Source organism: Cavia porcellus, unplaced genomic scaffold (genome assembly GCF_034190915.1).
Source record: "Cavia porcellus strain 051 isolate PalLab524CR breed Dunkin Hartley unplaced genomic scaffold, mCavPor4.1 scaffold_9, whole genome shotgun sequence".
NCBI classification, from domain to species: Eukaryota; Metazoa; Chordata; class Mammalia; order Rodentia; family Caviidae; genus Cavia; species Cavia porcellus.
In genome coordinates this window covers 55,946,953-55,964,175 of record NW_026947492.1, presented here as the reverse complement: position 1 = coordinate 55,964,175, position 17,223 = coordinate 55,946,953, and the positions used below count along the sequence as shown (strand labels likewise).

Genomic DNA, 17,223 nt, shown 5'->3' with positions numbered 1-17,223 from the left:
TTTTTGTTTTGTTTTGTTGGTACCAGGGATCAAACTTACGACCTTGCACTTGCCAGACAGGTGCTTATGCCACTGAGCTAAATCCCTGACCTCCTTGTGTTTTTATAAGAGATCTGGCACCAGGGAATCATCAGTGGCCTTAACAAGAACAGCTGTCATGGGAGTGGTAGGGGTAGAAATACAATAGGCTGCAGAATAGGAGATAAGGAACTAGAAGCAGAAGTTGTAAATAGCCATTTAAAGACTGGACTTGAAGGACAGCAGAGTTTAACTCAAGACTGATATGAGAACTCAGAACCACTTTAGTTTGGTAGGAAAGAGTAAACAGTTTGCCTAAAATGTCTTAATGATGCTATAATAACTCAATAAAAAAAAATCAAAGGTAGCGTGAAGAAAAGTTTCCAAGTGAGAACCATAGGACGGAACCCAAAAGCATACAGGCCAGAATAGCCTTTCCGAGAAAGAGATTCATTTCTTTCACTGTAAAATAAAGGAATTTTAAGAAAAGCATGGTGGTACACACCTGTAATCTCAATTTTCATGAGGCTGAGACAGGAGGATTGAGAGTCTGAGACCAGCATGGGCTACAGAGTTTTCCAAGCCAATCTAAACTATACAGCAAGACTTTGTCTCAAAATAAGTAAATCAAAAGAAAAGGGACTTACTCTTTATTCTGCTGCTAATAGCAAAGCAACTGAGACTAGGCGATTTTTAAAAATCTTCTTATGTGCCACTTTGGCTAGAACATCATATCCACTTAATCATTTAACTCTAATCCAGATGTTGCTGTGAAGTGTACATGTGGTTGATAAATGAATTTATCCTCCATAATTCACATGCATTTCACTCACTCAGTTGCAAAATCTTAAAACAAAATTTAGGGATTCCCTGAGAAACAATTTCCAAGTAGGTTCCCCTTCCCTGATAAACGGTTTTAGGGTAATTATAGAATATCATGTGAAATTTTATAACGAAGACTAAAGAATAACATAGTAAAATTAGTACAGGTAAAGAGAAAAGAGCCAACAAACTCTGGTCTATATTATGATTACAATTATTTCAGTAAATTAACCTGTACCAAAAAGAAAAAAAATGTTAGAATGATAGTATTATGGCTAAATTTTATTAACAATGTAACAAGTTTGTGAAATAAGAGTTTTGCTGATTTCAACAGAAGTAACATTATGTTAAGGCCTATTAGAATTTCGAGGCACTTCAAAGAAATTTATTCTAATTAAAGAAAAAATTACTACCAACTTTGCAACATTGTCGTGAATAAAAAGAATAGACCAGATACAAAGTAAATACCCCTTTTAGGGGTATTTCAATGCCATTTTTTAGTAAATATAGTTCATCAATTCAGATGAAATAAAGAACCACCCAGAATAGCAAAAGTGCTGGTGATCAGTTTAGGAATTTTTTGCACCCTTAGATAGCATGAGAGCACGCCTTCAACTTTTACTTGGGTCAGAGGTATTTGCACTAAGCAAATATAAATTTAGCACACGCAATGAGGTTTCTTCTTCCTTATTCTCTCTCTACAGGACCCTGAAAGGATTCTTTTACGTCTGTTGAACTTGAGGAAAATCAAACTAATATTCTTAGTAAAGAAGTTATATAGGCCACAGTTTGAATGCTGGCTGTACTTTTTCATTTTAAAAAAAAAAAAAGTATTGGGTGATGCAGAAGGGCCACAAGTTTGAGGCAAGCCCTGCCTCAAAATAAAAAAAAAAAAAAAAGGAAACAAAAAAATATCTAGAGGGCCTACCATATGCTAAGTATTGGGAATACAGCAGAGAACCAAAAAAGAGATACTTTTTAAAGAAAATGGTTCTATGTTAAAATTCATCCTCTTTCCTTGCAAGCACGGAGTCATGAGTTTGATCCCCAGTACCAAAAAAAAAAAAAAAAAAAAAAAAATCATCCTCTTTGAGTGGCCCTGCCTTAAAGAAGACAGGGTCTAGAAGGGCAGACAGACATTAACCAAAGCTGTAAATCAGGAAGATCATACTTCTTTGTAAACAATTAATGATATGAATGCCTATTTAATGGTGAGCCATTCTGATGTTTGCAATTTGAAATGCTTCAAAATAATGTGGATTGACAAACAAATTGAGGGACAAACAGACATTCAATAAAGTAGACACAGCAATGTATCACAAAATTTAAATAACAAGTCTGTAAGTGCTAATGAACATATTCCTCCCAAGTATTTGATCATAAAATATTCTTACATAATATTCTTACAAGTTGAACATATGCAAAAGACATGTTTCAAGATGAATTTATCTAAAGAAAGATATTTCAATGAGAAATTCAATCTTAGATCTGTTAGAGACTGAAAGGTAGGTGCAAAACCACTTAGATTAAAAATTTATTTATCAATACTTTAGTCTGTTTGATATGACAAACATAGTTTTCTTGTCTGAAAACACTTAGCTTAAAGGTGTTGTTCAAGCCTAACGTAGTTGTGCACACCTACACAGGTAGTCCCAGCACTGAGAGGCTGAGGCAGGAGAATTACAGGCACAGGTTCAGGCTGGGTAACTTCGTGACTTAGTGAAACCCTGTCTCAAAATGAGGCAGTGTGGCTAGAGATGTAGCTCAGTGCAAAGGCTCTGGGTTCAATCCCCAGTGCCAAAAAAAAAAAGTTCAAGATTATCTTTTCATTCTGGTACTCTAGGATGAGAGTTTGAGGGAAAGCTTTGGCAACTAAATGTTCAGGAACCTGCAATTTTTCTTTTTTAACCTCAAAGACTTTTTCAAAGTCAAGGGAAAATGAAATATCATGAGTCCTTATTAATATTTTTGATTGGATTACTGAACACAACTATTTGCAGTCTCACTGTTTGAATGTTCACTTTGTATGCATTGATCCTGTGACCTGAAACACCGTTTCTAAGATGATAGCGTGTAATCTATTAACTGGTGATAGCTTACTGTTTTTTGTTTGTTTGTTTGTTTTGTAGTTCTCAATTACTTGTATACTTACACTGTTTTGTTTTGTTCTGCTTTTTTTCTCTTTTCCCTTTTAAATAAAAAAAAAAGAAGTATCACGAGTCCTGACCACACTCAAATGACCAGATGCAAACACCAGATCTGAAGATAGAAGATATGGATCAAAGAGTCCAATTTAAAATAAATAAGTAAATAAATATTCTAATTTACAATCTCAGCTAAATCATAGCCAAACCACCTAAATTCAAACCATCAAGTCTCTTATCATTTGTAAAAATAGGAAATTTTAAAGATAGAATTCAGCTATATACAAGTGTATATGACAATGCTTTGAAAATAGTGAAAACTTTTGAAAACAGCAGCATACTCCTTCAATTCCAGCACTCAGGAGGACAGCCTCAACTTTCAGACCATCCTGGGACACACAGTTCAAGGCCAGCCTCAACTAAATAGTGAGACCCTTCTCAAAAAACAAACAAAAAAAGGTGAAATATATATACACATAAATAGATTGCTCAAGAAACTTGGACATTTCATTTCATTACGGATTTTTCCACTTTCCTCAGTGTTTTATTTAAACTGTGTAAGTATCTTTTTGAATTAAGCAAAATCTATCTGAAGGGGCTGGAAGTTTATAGCTCAGTGGTAGAGTACATGCTTAGCATGTTTGAGGCCCCAAATTCAATCTCCAGCACTGAAAAAAAATCCTATACTGATATCAAATAAAAACCTCAGACTCTTGACACTGGCCCAGATAATTCTAGATGGGAAATATGTTAAATGAAAGCAAACATTATAAAATAGTAATTCTCCAGCAGGTAAAGGGAAATCAGGTATCTCTCCACTCATCCCCCAACCTGGAATTTTAAATTATGTTCTTGAATCCCACCGGGAATTGTTACCATAGTGAATCACTGTTACTGATGAACTATGTATTATTGGAAAAGGGTAAGAGTAGACAGAAGACCAGGTTGACAATCACTGTCAGAACATCTGAGCTGGGAAGTTGGCATCAAATACAACTCATATGATAGCTAAGGGAAACTGAGGCTCAGGGTGGTTAAGTGACTCACTGTAGTCACACTATAATAATCATTAAAATATCTTCAAATTCTAGCTTGATCTCTCTGCTCCTAAACTTCCTCAATTGTAAAATGGTAGCTCCTGTAGGATTATTTTGAAGAGTACTTGAAAAGTCAAAAGTAAAGTGGTTGGCACAGAAAATCCATAGTAAAAAGTTTTTTGGAAGGGTTCAGAAGTACAGCATCTGTCTACCATGTACACAAACGGCCAGTGACTTGATGGTAATAAACTTGATGACTGATGCTAATTTGTTCCTAACCTCTTTTATCTTCAAAACACAATGGTGTTGAGGAACTGTCGGTGACTCGGGAACAAAGAGAGCTCACTACCCTAAACTCATATTTAAAAAGATACAAAAGAAATAGATAAAATGCTAATAGTGGTTTTCTTTCTACAATAAGATTCTGATAAATCTGTTGGCTTTTAAAGCTTTTCTCTCCAAATTTCTATGAGAAAAAATATTTCTGTCATAAATACAACATTTTTAAAACAAGGAGATTTAAATAAACACAAATTAGAAGTGTAATTACCTGACAATATTTTAGCTTCGTGAATGTCTATTACCAACTCCTAGAAAAAAAATGAAAGGAAAAAAAAAAAGATCTCAGGGTAAGGTGATTGATTACTAAGTCCCAGAGTTAAGGTACCCTACAGGTCACCTACTTTAAACCTTCAACTAACAGTCAACATCCATCAAGCACTTTCCAGTTTATAAGCTGCTGTGTTGTGTATCCATGGGGCCTGTCTGATTCTTACAAACCTACAAAGATATGACAGCTATGTCATAGCAAGAAAAGGACAAACTCAGGAGTCAGAAGGTCTCCCTTCAAATCACAGCTGTGCTGCATAGTCTCAAACAATTCAATTAACCTCTCTGTTTTCTATAAAATGAAAACAGTACCTGTTCTAACCAACCTAAACCATTGCTCAAAGAATAAAGAGAGATTAGCCTAGTGAAAGTACCCTGTCCACTACTCTAAAGGCTCTTCCATCTAGGCCCTGTTTCCTTCACTGTTCTCTCCACACCCCACCTCAGGCTCTAACCTCTAAGCATCAAAAACACAGGGCTCCCTAAGCAGGTCCTCAAATCTTCCTGGCGTCTTAATTCCTAGCTGCTTTCACAAGTCTTTCCTCTCCTTTTACAGGCCCCACCTCCCACTACTGTTTACAACTGTGCTTAGTTAACCCCTGCTCCTACTTCAGAACCCTTCTGAGGTGTCTCGTTAAGAAGACTTGGTAGGCCACCCCCACTTCAAGTGCAGCAGATGGTCTTCCTGTAGGTTCATAAAGCATTGCATGCATCTCCATGTGTCATTTTTGTTGCATAATTGTCTACATACTGTTCTCAGGGAAACTACATAAACTCAAGAATAGGGACTAGGTATGGTTCATCTATTTCTTCAGAGCACAAGCCAATATTTAATGCTTAATTTGTTTAGGAAATGAATGAATTAAATGGCAATAGAATCATTTTCATACAATAGATATGACATTTATACAAAGTATTGGCAGTGCTCTTAAACACTGATTGCATATTATAATTACCTATAAAACTTTACAAACAGATGTCAAGAAATTTTAAATGTCATCGGATGTAGGAGTGTATGCCTATAATTCCAGGACTCAAGAGGCTGAGGCAGGAAGATCACCATGAGTTTGAGGTCAGCCTGGGATACACAAATAAGTTCAAGGTCAGCCTGCACTACACAGTGAGACTCTGTCTCAAAAAAAACAGAGAGAGAGAGAGAGAGAGAGAGAGAGAGAGATTTTAAGTAAGCTTTAGATAGAACTCAAACAGCTATTTTTTTTAAAAAAAAGAACTCTTAACAAGTTCAAATTTAGTCAACATTTAAAACACTATATAAAGTTAGTCATGAAATTACAACTATTCTACCAATATATCTACATAATTCAACATCTTATGATTCTTTTCCACATATATTATTAATTTTCACAATTCTGTGAATTAAGCATTCTCTTTTCCAAATGAAGAGATCTGCATAACTTCAACTTTAATATTCTTAATCTTACATATCCTCCCCTAGAAAATGATAGATAATATTGCAGTAATACACAAAATGCTAACAAGACAAGGGTTCAAATGAAGAAGCCTTATAGAAACAAAGGAGGGAATAAGGAAAGCTGGGCCTAAAGACCAAGCGCAGGCAGACAGATGACGGTGAAAGCCACACATATGTTGACAATGTCATCTATCATCCCACAAGATTAAAAAGGCAGATTCTACAAGAAGAAAAATGTTCTTGCCAGCCTCAGCTGGTAGTTACCCAGTCTGATCGGGAAAGAGCCACGAAAGAGGGCTGCAAGTAGACAGGTAAAGAGAGCCCCATAAATAAGAATAGATTTCCCAATGCTACATGCAAATTACTTAACCCTGACTCTATGAATAAAAGCCAAGACATAATGGACTTTTATAACTAAGGCTTCGATCAATTCTAGAGAAATAATCAATATGACACAAAATTGTATTAATGAGGGATTGATGGACCTTTGTTCCTTGTTTAGATTTATTACTACACTATTCCTTGTAGGAGGATAACCTGGAAAATCCTAAAACATAAACAATATCCCCCCCCACCTCAAAAATGGAGTAAGAGAGCAGTTATTCATGAGAGAAAAAGCTTAAATGTGGGCAGAAAAATGCAGTAATCTTAATAAATTTATGATGGAAAAGGCACAGGTGACTCAGAATACTGGATCAGAGTCTGATTTTGCAGCTTCCATAAAGAAATGCTGCCTTCAAAGTCTGCAATCATGAGCATCTGACAAATTATCAGCAATTATTTTTTTCCAGTTCAAACCACAGACTTTGACTATGAAGGAAGAAGCAAAAGAGATTAGGAAGCAATTCAAAGGATGTTTCTAGGGTCCCAAAGTTTAGTATGATAGAGTCCAAAAGTCAGTATGACACAGTGGCAAAAGTGAAGACCTATATTATAATTTTAAAACGTGGCTTTAACTCAATATTCAGATATTTGCTAATGATGTATCACTGAGCAAGCCAACACTTCTGTAATCCTCTCTCCTAATTAAATTTTACTGCCTATCTCACAAGGCTGTCATGAGGCTATAATAAATGCAAATGATGTCAATCTTTCTTCACCAATATTTTTTAGAGTCAGGTAAACAGATTTTAACTTTTTTCCCCCTTTTCTCAGTATCACTACTGAGGTACATGCCCAGAACTTTTTATTTTGAGACAGGGTCTCATTGAACTGCCCAGAGTGGTCTGGACCTTGCAGATCCCAGTCACCCAAGTGGTGGAATTACAGGTGCATAACACCATGCCTGGCCTTGGAAAAACATTCCTATAAATTCTATGCAGAAATATTAAAGGAACCTGAAGATAGCATTAGCTGCTAGTCAGGTGGACGTAGACTACCCTGAGGTTTGCCATCAACTTGCAACAAAGCATTGAACAAATCTGCTTTACCAATACAAACCTCAGCTTCTTTATCTATAAAAGAGATACTGGTAATACTCTTACACTGTTATTCTGAGGGCTGGAAAAAACATACTAAACACCTTGCATAGTGTCTGGTACAGAATAGGTGCTCAATAATGTAACCAACTGTAAATAAGTTTATTAATGCTTAACAACTAACAAATTATGGTTCTCAATGGGTTTAATGTTTTATTCTTTACTTAAATATTTCTTTTTACTGAATATTTTACTCAACTGCTTTACAACCCTGTGACAAGTTACAGCAACTGTTAAAATTTCCACTGCAGTTAGCACAGAAGTCACAATGATACATTATTTTCCCAAGGTCATGCAGTGACACAGACTAAATTAAGGTCTCATAACTTCCCTACTATTTCATTATTGTTCCATCTTAAGTTATATAACATTATCTCTTAAGGATTAAAGTATCTTTGGAAATTAAGCATCACTTTATTATACACAGTAAAACAAGTTTCCACCCACTTTCTGATTATAACTTAGAAGCACATAAAAAAAGAGCAGAAAGCTGGACCTGGTAGCATATACCTGGAATCCTAGTACTCTGGGAGGCTGACACAGCAGGATTCCAAATTCAAGCCCAATCTTAGCAAGACTCTGCCCCAAAAATAAAAGATAAAAAGGGGGGAAAAAAAGGAATTGAGAATTATTGCAAATTGGCAAATGCTAATTCTACCTCAATTTTTTAGTGGTCTCGATAAGCCAGATAGAAACAAATCCAGTAACTTCACATTATTTTTGTCTTATCAACATACTTGTTTGAAAAAGTATCTCTGAATCGAAAAAAAAAATGCAGCATCTTCCACTTGTATAATCATATTTCTCCATTGCATTCCTTCATTTTAGCTCTTACCGCACCATGTTGTAGTAACCTAGTTCCTTAAGGACTTAAGACTGCTTAGTTATGTACAGCTGAACATTCTGACCCTATCTAGGGCCTGGCACATACTAAATGGCTCAATAACTTTATAACTAATTAGATGAACAAATGAAGTCACTCTCCCAAAGGGGAGTTAGGAAAAGAGAAAATGGGCATGATATGTTAGGGCTAATAAGAAAGTGAAAGAAACAAACCATTTTAAGGATTTCATAAGGAAGAGAAACTTTTGTGTGGAGTCAAACAGGCCCTTGTATGGTTTTAAGTATCACTACAGAAAAGACAAAAACCACAGGAGACTGGAAACAGTTTCAAGTTTAAAAAAACACAAGAGTTAATGTGCTTATTTAGACTTGCAAAACCAAATTGCAAATTTCCAAGAAACATTTCTTGGCCTAGAGTACTTCAACAGTTTTTAGGGTATGGCTAAAGGAAAAAGAATATACATACATACTCTGAAAACTTCTGCAGGCTTTGGCTGGACAGAAGAAAAGATCAAGCTAAAAATGAACCCCCCCCAAATGCTGGGATCTTCCTGAATTTGCATACCAAAATGCGGTTCCTCTTTAATATTCTTGACTAAAACCCCAATGTAACAGCTGGTGGTAAATATGACTAAGCCATGTATTCATTCAATAAATATTTGAATGCCTGCTATGTGCAGTCACTATGCTAGACACTGGACTTAAAGCAATGAACATGAACCAACAAAACTTTGTACTCTCAAGCAGCTTTCATTCCAGTGGACCGTTGAAAGGATACACGGATGGATGCGTGATGGTTGGATCTGATGGGCATGGAATGGAATGGACTGTCAGGAAATAAGTGCTATGTAAGAAGGAAGCAAACTGACAAGATGATAGTTTTATCAAGATCAGATCTTTTAACCTAATAGTTCTTAAAACTTTTACAAGCATCAGAATCTCTTGAAAGGCTCAATAAAGTAGAATTTTCAGGGCCTCAATCTCAGTTTTCCATTTGTAGGTCTGGGATGAGACCCATTAATCCGCTCACAAGGTCCCATGTTATGCTGACTGCCGGTCCAGTGATTACAACCCTGAGAATTATTCCACCCCCAAAATAATCTATCTCATGGGCTTTGACTCAGTGTTCATTCATACATTCATTCAAATATTTTACTCAAAGTTCCTGGAACTTTACTTGACACTAAAACTCAAGAAATTCATACAATAATGGAAAAGGAACAAAACCAAACATAACTGCAGAATGCACAAAGGGCTGTAAGAGTGCTATAACATGAGCCAGAGGATGGAAAAGCAAATCATTTCATGGGAAGAAAAGGAGACACTAAGGGGCTACTTCCCAAAAATTAAAGACTTCTCCACAGGCAAGAGGGTAGAAAGCAGGCATTCCAAGTAAACAAAACAGCACAGGAAGCAAAAGCAGAGGTGAAAACGTTGGTAGAAGCAGAATGTGGGAAAGGCAGCTGCAGACAGTAACAGTCTGACCCCCAAGAGCTTCTGTTTCATGTGGATTCTGAAATTAATCCTTTGACAATGAACAGTTAAGGGGAAGAAGCATTGATGTGATCAGGTTTTGTTTTATAATAATCATTCAGGATGTATAAGCGCCTTCTTTTGAGGCACTGCTTCTTCCTAGCCTAGCACAGGGCCTCAAAACACATGTTCAGTAAATGCATATTGAAATGAACTGAATGAGCTTTTTATCAAGTGCCCTTTTACAGATGAGGGGCCGGTCACCTTGCCTGCAGGGTTCACTTTGGCCAGGACAACAGTCGTAAAACAGGTCCAACAACCTCAATTATTGTACATTACTCTCTGTACAACTTGAGTCCCCCAGAGGGCCTTCATTGTTTACAGGTCTACCTCGCCCTCTAGACTTTGAGCTCCTGAAAGAGAGAAAGTCTCAAGACTGTGGATCCTCATGGCCTTTTGCAGGAAGACTGAATCACAATAGCTGTCCAGGCTCCAGTAACGCTAGATAAAAGAATGACTAAATCGGCAAATTGACCAGGTAGACCCATGAGTCCACGTAGATGGATAACCTAGGTTGCAAAGTCCATGTTCCCAACACTTTTAGAGAAGGAGTTTGTAGCTGAAGTGGAATGGGTTTCACAGTACCTGATTTAGCAATTCCACACAGAAACAAAAATGTTCTAAATGCAGTGGTAGAAAGCCCACTGGGCCTCTGAAGGCTCTACCTGAGAGGGTGGAGGGGCTGGAAGGCAGCAAATATTACACAGATTCTTCAGTGTAATCTTCAAAGCTGAGTAGGCAAAAGCTATTTGTCTGTTTTTGGGACACAAAAGCAAAGTCCTGAAACTTTTAAAGCTGGAAGTGACCTATGCAAGATCACAGGGCAAATAAGTCACAAAGTAAGACACAGGGGACATCTGGTACCAGTGACTCCTGTTTTCTCCTGACAGAATTCAGGGCCCAAAGACACATAAGGCAAAAATATTGGTTTTTCTAGGTAATAGTTCCTAAAACAAACGCAAGACTAATGAATTTGAACTTTTACCAGTAATCACAGTACACAGAACACAGTCAAGCATAATGGAATTATCGAAAAAATTTAGCAAAGAAAGATTCTGTTCACACCAAAAGTACACCCAACAGTTTCCAAGTGTTCTTCCGAAACTCTTTCAGTAGTATCTACTTTTAAAACATTCAAGACAGTGAAGGCTACAATAATCACATCTTTCGAAAGGGAGTAGCATGCGTGAAATGACACTGGTTCTCCTTTCCAGTCTGTTTTTAACTTCCCAACAAGCACCGATATGCGGGGTGGGGGAGGGGCCGCTCAAGTCAAGGACTCGGGTCTTATTTTTCCAAGAGTTGAACCCTAAAAGTGATTCCCCAAGCCTGGGTGGAGTCATCTTTCCACGCAGAGTGAATCGCGTGCCTAGGTGCCAGGTTTCCTCGTCGCGGGCCAGCGCTAGCACCGGAGGACCGCGAAGTTCGGAAGGGAGTGGGTCCGGGTCCGGTACCTGTCCACCCTCCCGGCTCAGCCCGGCGCCTCGCCGCGCTCGCCCGCTCTCGGCGACCGGTGGGCGCCCCGCACTCGCACCGGGGGCCTTTGTTGCCCGACGGGAGCGGCCGGCCTCGGGGCGGCGCCCGTCGCAGCTCACCTGGCGCCCCCGCCCCGCCGCCCAGTTCCCGGCCGCGGGAAGGGACGGGCCCGGCCCCGCGCCACCCGCTCCCCGCACCCGCCCCGCCCGCCGTGGGTCCGGGGAGCGCGGGAGGCCGGGTCTCACCTTCCGCGCCCGCTGGGCTGCGCTCGGCTCCTCCTCCTCCTCCTCCTCCTCCGCCCCGGTGGCGGCGGCCGGGCCGGGGTGAGCGCGCGAGTAGCCGCCGCACGCTCCCTCCTGCAAGCGCCGGGGGCCCCTCGAGAACGCCGACCCGCGAGGGAAGGGACAGCTAGGGCGGGAGGGAGCCGCGCCACGCGGGGCTGAGCACGGCGGGGATGCGAGCGGCTCGCCGGGTGGATCCGAGGGAGGAGGCGGGAGTCGAGGGCGCCGGAGCTCTCTGAGGAGAATCTCCGAGACGGGGACGGCGTGAAGGGAACGCGTCTAGGAGGCGGCCGGCCGGGCCCTGCGACCGGGCGGCGGCAGGCGGACGGGCCGGTCGGTGGAGGGGCGGGGGCGTCCACGGCGCGGCCAGCACCTTCGGCTGCAGCTGCAGCGCGCAATTGTGCGCCGCCGGCCACCGACCGCCTCGCCCACCGGCCCCGCCCCCTCCCCGAGAGGCCGCGGCGCCCGCGAGCCCCGCCCGCCCCGCCTCCCGCAGGTGGGAGGGGGCGGGGAGCGCCGGACGGACCTCGGTGAGCCAGGCCGGCCCCGCGAGGGGAGGCTGCGCCGATGACGTCATCCGCGCCTGACGCAAGAGGCCGGGGATCACCCGGCTTCCGCGTGACGTCATGGGTTCGCGAGGATGCTGCGCTCTACCTGCCCGTGGTCTGCTTCGAAGCAGCCTTCGTCCCGGCAGGTATTTGGCTGAGTTTTGGGAAACTTCGCGGTGTACTCGGGATCGAAAAAGGCAGCTTGGAGTCCTCTTCAAGTTACAAAGCATCACCGCATTCATTAGCTCACTGCCCAAAACTGAGCCTGAAAACTATCCCATCTCCTGTGATCTCAAATCTAGGCAGCTATTATTCTACTTGTTTTCTTTAGGTAGGAAGTCGGAGCAGGAGCGCGAGGAGAGGGGGAAAGAAATTATAACGGAGAAGTTTGAACTGCCCTTAATTGACAAGAACAAATAGGCTCCCTTTCCTGTTTTTCAGCTACCATAGAGGCTACTTTCCTCTCAAACATTTGTCCAGACTTTCCAGTACCTGGCAAACAATATAACTTGCCCTCCTATACAGTACCTCAAATTCGACTTGTCCACAACTTAACAGCATTATTGGCAGGAGTCTGGAATCAGATTGCCTTGCTCCAAATCAGCTATATGAATGTCAGTGACAGGACCTTACAATTTATAAGTCATTTATTTCTTCATACTAGTAAGTACTGTATTCTTAACAGAGCTCTCTAATTCTGTTTTACTACAATAGTGACTGCAGTTTAGCATGTATTATTCAAACGTTGCCTATCACTTTTGCCAATTTCTCCCATATTTGTTTCTCTTCTGTTCTTTCCTGACCTCAGCCAATGGCCCTCCATCCAGGAGCGCTCCCCCCCCCCCCCGCCTGAAATCTAAATATAGATCGCCAAGTCTTCCTCGGTCAATATCCTTATTAGATTGGTCTTCAAGGTGGGTAGCAGTTCCTGCATACTTTTTTAAGTCCTTGGCCTTCTCTTCATTCACTACTACCACGTAGGCAATCTGGACAAACTTTTAGTCTCTCCAAATCGGATCTATTTCTCTCATCAGTAGAGTAGTCCTTTAGATCCACAAACCTGATGATGTCCTTCCCTGTTGAAGCACTTTTCGAAATGCATTTACTGCTTTCAAGATAAAAGTCCAAATTCCTTAACTTGGGACTTCCCACCTAGCTGCTTATACCAACCTTCCTAGCTTTATCTTACACTGTATCTTTTGCTTCAGCAACACCAAAATACTACATACTTCACATTCTTTGAGCACTGCTTCATGACTGAGCTCTTCCCTCCTTATCTGACTGGCCAATACCTATTCATTCTACAAAGCTGGACTCGGAAGTCACATTCACTTATTTATTCAACTAATATTTCTAAAATGTCCTAGAGCCTTAACGATCTGTAATACTCTGGTACTTCCATGTCTTTTAAGGCACCTGGTACAGTTTGTAGGAACTGCCTTTAAGTATATGACTCCATCTTTTCCTTGAGAATAAGTTGTCCTCTTACCCACATGTCCAGAAACTACGCAATGCTTCTTGACACATGGTAGCAATCAGTTGTTAAATGATATCCAATAAATGCTCATAGGTAATAAGTGCCACATAATGTTGTGAACACTTTACAAACACTATCTCCTTAAATCTGTAAACAACTCTTTGAGAGCCAAGATGTAGCTCAGTGGCACAAATAATGCCTACCTGAGTTCGATTTCTGGTACCAAAATAAATAAGCACCTCTTTGAGGTGGGTACTGCTGTTCTCTCCATCTTATTGTTGAGGAAACTGAGGCACAGAGGAGTTCAGTAACAACTCAAGCTCATAACCTAGTAAACTGATTCTAATCTAGACCATCTTTGTGTGGTCTCTCTGGTAGGTATAATAATAAATGGTTCCTCCTAAATGTTCAGATTTGATCCCTGAAAAATCTGAGTATGGTACCTTCCATGAGCAAAAGGACTTTGCATGTGTGATTAAAGTAAGGATTTTGAGATGAGGACTCCCCTGTTCTTGGGAAGCAGACTTCAGAAGATGGGAAAGAAGAAAATGAGTTTTCCTTTGAAGCTCCAGAAAGAAACAGAACCTGGCCAACACCTTGACTGTAGCCTACCAATATCCATTTCAGACTTCTGAAAATGTATATTGTTTTAAGCTACTACCAGTGTGATAATTTATCACACTATCCAAGGGAAACTAATGCAATTTCCAATCAAGGACAGGGCTGCTTTATGTTAGCAAATGGGAGGGGCATACTTGCTAATGTTTGCGTCCATCCCAATGTGCCATCCCAAGTCTCAAGAGACTCACTTCCTACCAACAGGAAATGACTTTAGGATAAGAGAACATTAAAGAGACCTTTAGTGCCCTAACTACCACATTCTGGGTCTCACATTCAGCACAGTTAACTGTCCACCTGCAGAAGGATAGAAATTTTTAAAAATCTTTCATGGAAGTCTTCTGGATTCCACAATGTCCTAAATTGATAGATGAAATGACATAAACCTTGAATTCTCTTTCTTCAAAGCTTTTAAGATTGTTAACAAAATCCAGCCAACTCCATGAAGTTATAATTGACATTTTCCTCATACTATTCAAAGGCTAGATCATGCTTTCTTATGGGGAGGAAGGGATGAGAGCGTTCCCAAGAGAATGGAAATTGGTACTTAGGCAAGCAAAGGAATTTAGGATATTTTAATTTATTCAGACATTGTAATTTTAGATATTACAATGATTTGTGGCCTCTGAAGTGTCAAATAGTAATTTGAAAAAAAAATCTTACTACCATTTCATTTCTTTGGCTAGGAAAACAGTATTTTTCCTCCCTAAAAGGGCAATAATGAATAACAATTAAGACTCCCTATGCTAAGGCTGTTGCATAATTTAATGTAGTCCCTCCATTTATACTTTTCCAACAGATAAAGAGCCTTATTTTTTTCCTGGGGATTGAACCCATGGCATCTTCATGGAACTACATCCCTCGCCCTTTTGCATTTTGAGCTGTCCAGCTGGGGATTGAACTTGTGGAGAGCCCTAGCCATTGTGATAGTACAGTATGTCAGAGGTTACTGCTGCTGGACTATCAACAGTGGTGTCCTTGTTGCCTTCCAATTGGTGACTTAGTTGCAGAGATGTAGGGTCACTCTTGGAATAGTTGCCTAAGTTTTGGTCTCTCAAAACTTAGAACCCATGAGAAATACTTGAAAACACATTGTTTATTTAGAAATAATGCCAGAAAACAAAAGTTAGACAGGGGAAAAGGAAACCCAATTGATAAAATGTTATTGAAGGTCTCTAGAAGCCTGCAGGATACCTCCCAGAAGAGACTATCTGAAAGATGAGAGCTTTTGTATCAGTCATTTTACCATCACTGGAACAAAATACCTCCCACTTATAAGTTAAAGGAGAACTTACCTGGCTTTGGCGTATAGTGGGTTTAGCCCAGGGTTGCTTAGTCCGTAGCATGGCAGAAGATAGCTGCTCACCCCCATGGTGGCCACAAAGCAGAGAGAGAGAGAGGAGGAGGCAGGGACAAAAATAGACCCTGCCAGGTCACACCGCCAGTAATCCACCTCTTTCAACCAGGTCACGCCTTCAAACACATGAGATATATAGGAGAACATTTGGGATGTAAACTATAACAGCTTTTATCTACTGGATTCCATTCCTCACTGGATGAGAATTTTCCCAGAGTTATTGCCCCTGGACTTTGGAGCTTAGATTGCCAGTCTATGTAACAAGCTACCACAGATGCCAGAGACGTGCTGAGGCAGACTAAGGAAAAAGATGAGATGGACGTGAGGTGGCGGACAGGCACCATGAGGAGAACTGGAACTGCCCCCGTCACTGCAGCCAAAATTACACATAGATTAAGAGACAAATACTAGAAGTATTTATCACCAACTATTTGTTTTACCTTATAAGTTATTGTTAGTAGACAATGCCAAATCCATTTTCCAAAATAATTGATCTTATAAATATTCTTGCCAGCAATGTATTAAAAATCTCAGTTATTCTACAAGTTATTCTATATCATCACCAATATTGGTTTTATCAATCTTTTTTTTTTGTACCAGGGATCACACTCATGACCTCACACTTACCAGGCAAGTGTCTGAGCCACTGAGCTAAATTCCGGCCCAATCTTCATTTCTTCCTCATTCTAGGTAATATATAGCAATATCATATTCTTATTTCAATTTGCATTCTTTTTCCCATCACAAATAGGATTTTGTCATTGTTAAAAATCTGAATTTTAATCCTTGAACCATAGAGTTCAGAGAGCTTCCAGACTGTGGACACAGGGATATGCCAGGAGAATGGTGTTCCCGACCTTTATGAGGACAGACGCTTCTGTGCCCACGACCATGCTGAACCTCACCCTGTTGTACATCTTTATTGGCTGCTCATCTGTATCCTTTATGTAACCCTTTATAATAAACTAGTAATCATAGATTTGCATTTCCTGATGGCTAAATAGGCTGGACATTTTTTCATAAAATTTTTAGTCATTGTACTAATTTTGAGAAATGATTGTTCAATTCATTTGTCCAGATATTGTTTGTATTGTTTGTTTGTTTGTTGGGTTTTTTTTAATATATTCCAGACATTAATTTTCTGTTGGGTGAGTAGCTAGCAAGATTGTCTCCCATTTTGTAAGCTGTGTCTTCACTTTGTTAATTGTTTCCTTTGCTGTGCAGCTTTAAATTTTAATGTAATCCTATTTGATTCTTTCTATTAGTTCCTCTGCTACTGAAGTTCTGTTCAGGAAGTCTTTACTTGCGCCTATGCAGGGAGTCAGTTCTGTTCTATTGAAAAGAGCAAAACTGTTCCATACCTCTATATGGGAAGAATGAAAAGGACTCTCCCTTGCTCCATCCCCTGATTGTTCCTTGGCACCACTGTCCTATGTTACATTTTCTGACTTTGCATGAATGTTCACATTACATGCAAGTATGTTGTTTGGTTTTTTCCACCAGAATATTAATCTCTATAAAGACAAGAATGCTTATTTTTTCAGGTGTTT

General features: G+C 40.2%; 1 protein-coding gene and 1 long non-coding RNA gene across 3 annotated transcripts in view; one reads left to right on the top strand and one right to left on the bottom strand.

The window, feature by feature from the left end:
- Positions 1–11,778, bottom strand: part of Pak1 (p21 (RAC1) activated kinase 1) — a 146,000-nt gene extending 134,222 nt beyond the window's left edge. Inside the window, exon 1 of one of the 2 annotated variants that reach the window (XM_063256427.1) lies at positions 11,638–11,778. The gene's annotated coding sequence lies outside the window, so the exon portion shown is untranslated. The remainder of the gene's footprint in view (positions 1–11,637) is intronic. The other variant, XM_063256430.1, reaches the window with a different exon arrangement.
- On the top strand, positions 11,767–16,658 carry LOC134477688 (uncharacterized). The gene is made up of 3 exons (XR_010049831.1): positions 11,767–12,367; positions 16,274–16,363; positions 16,471–16,658. It is a non-coding gene; the product is annotated as an uncharacterized LOC134477688 (long non-coding RNA).
- Positions 16,659–17,223: the final 565 nt, after the last annotated feature.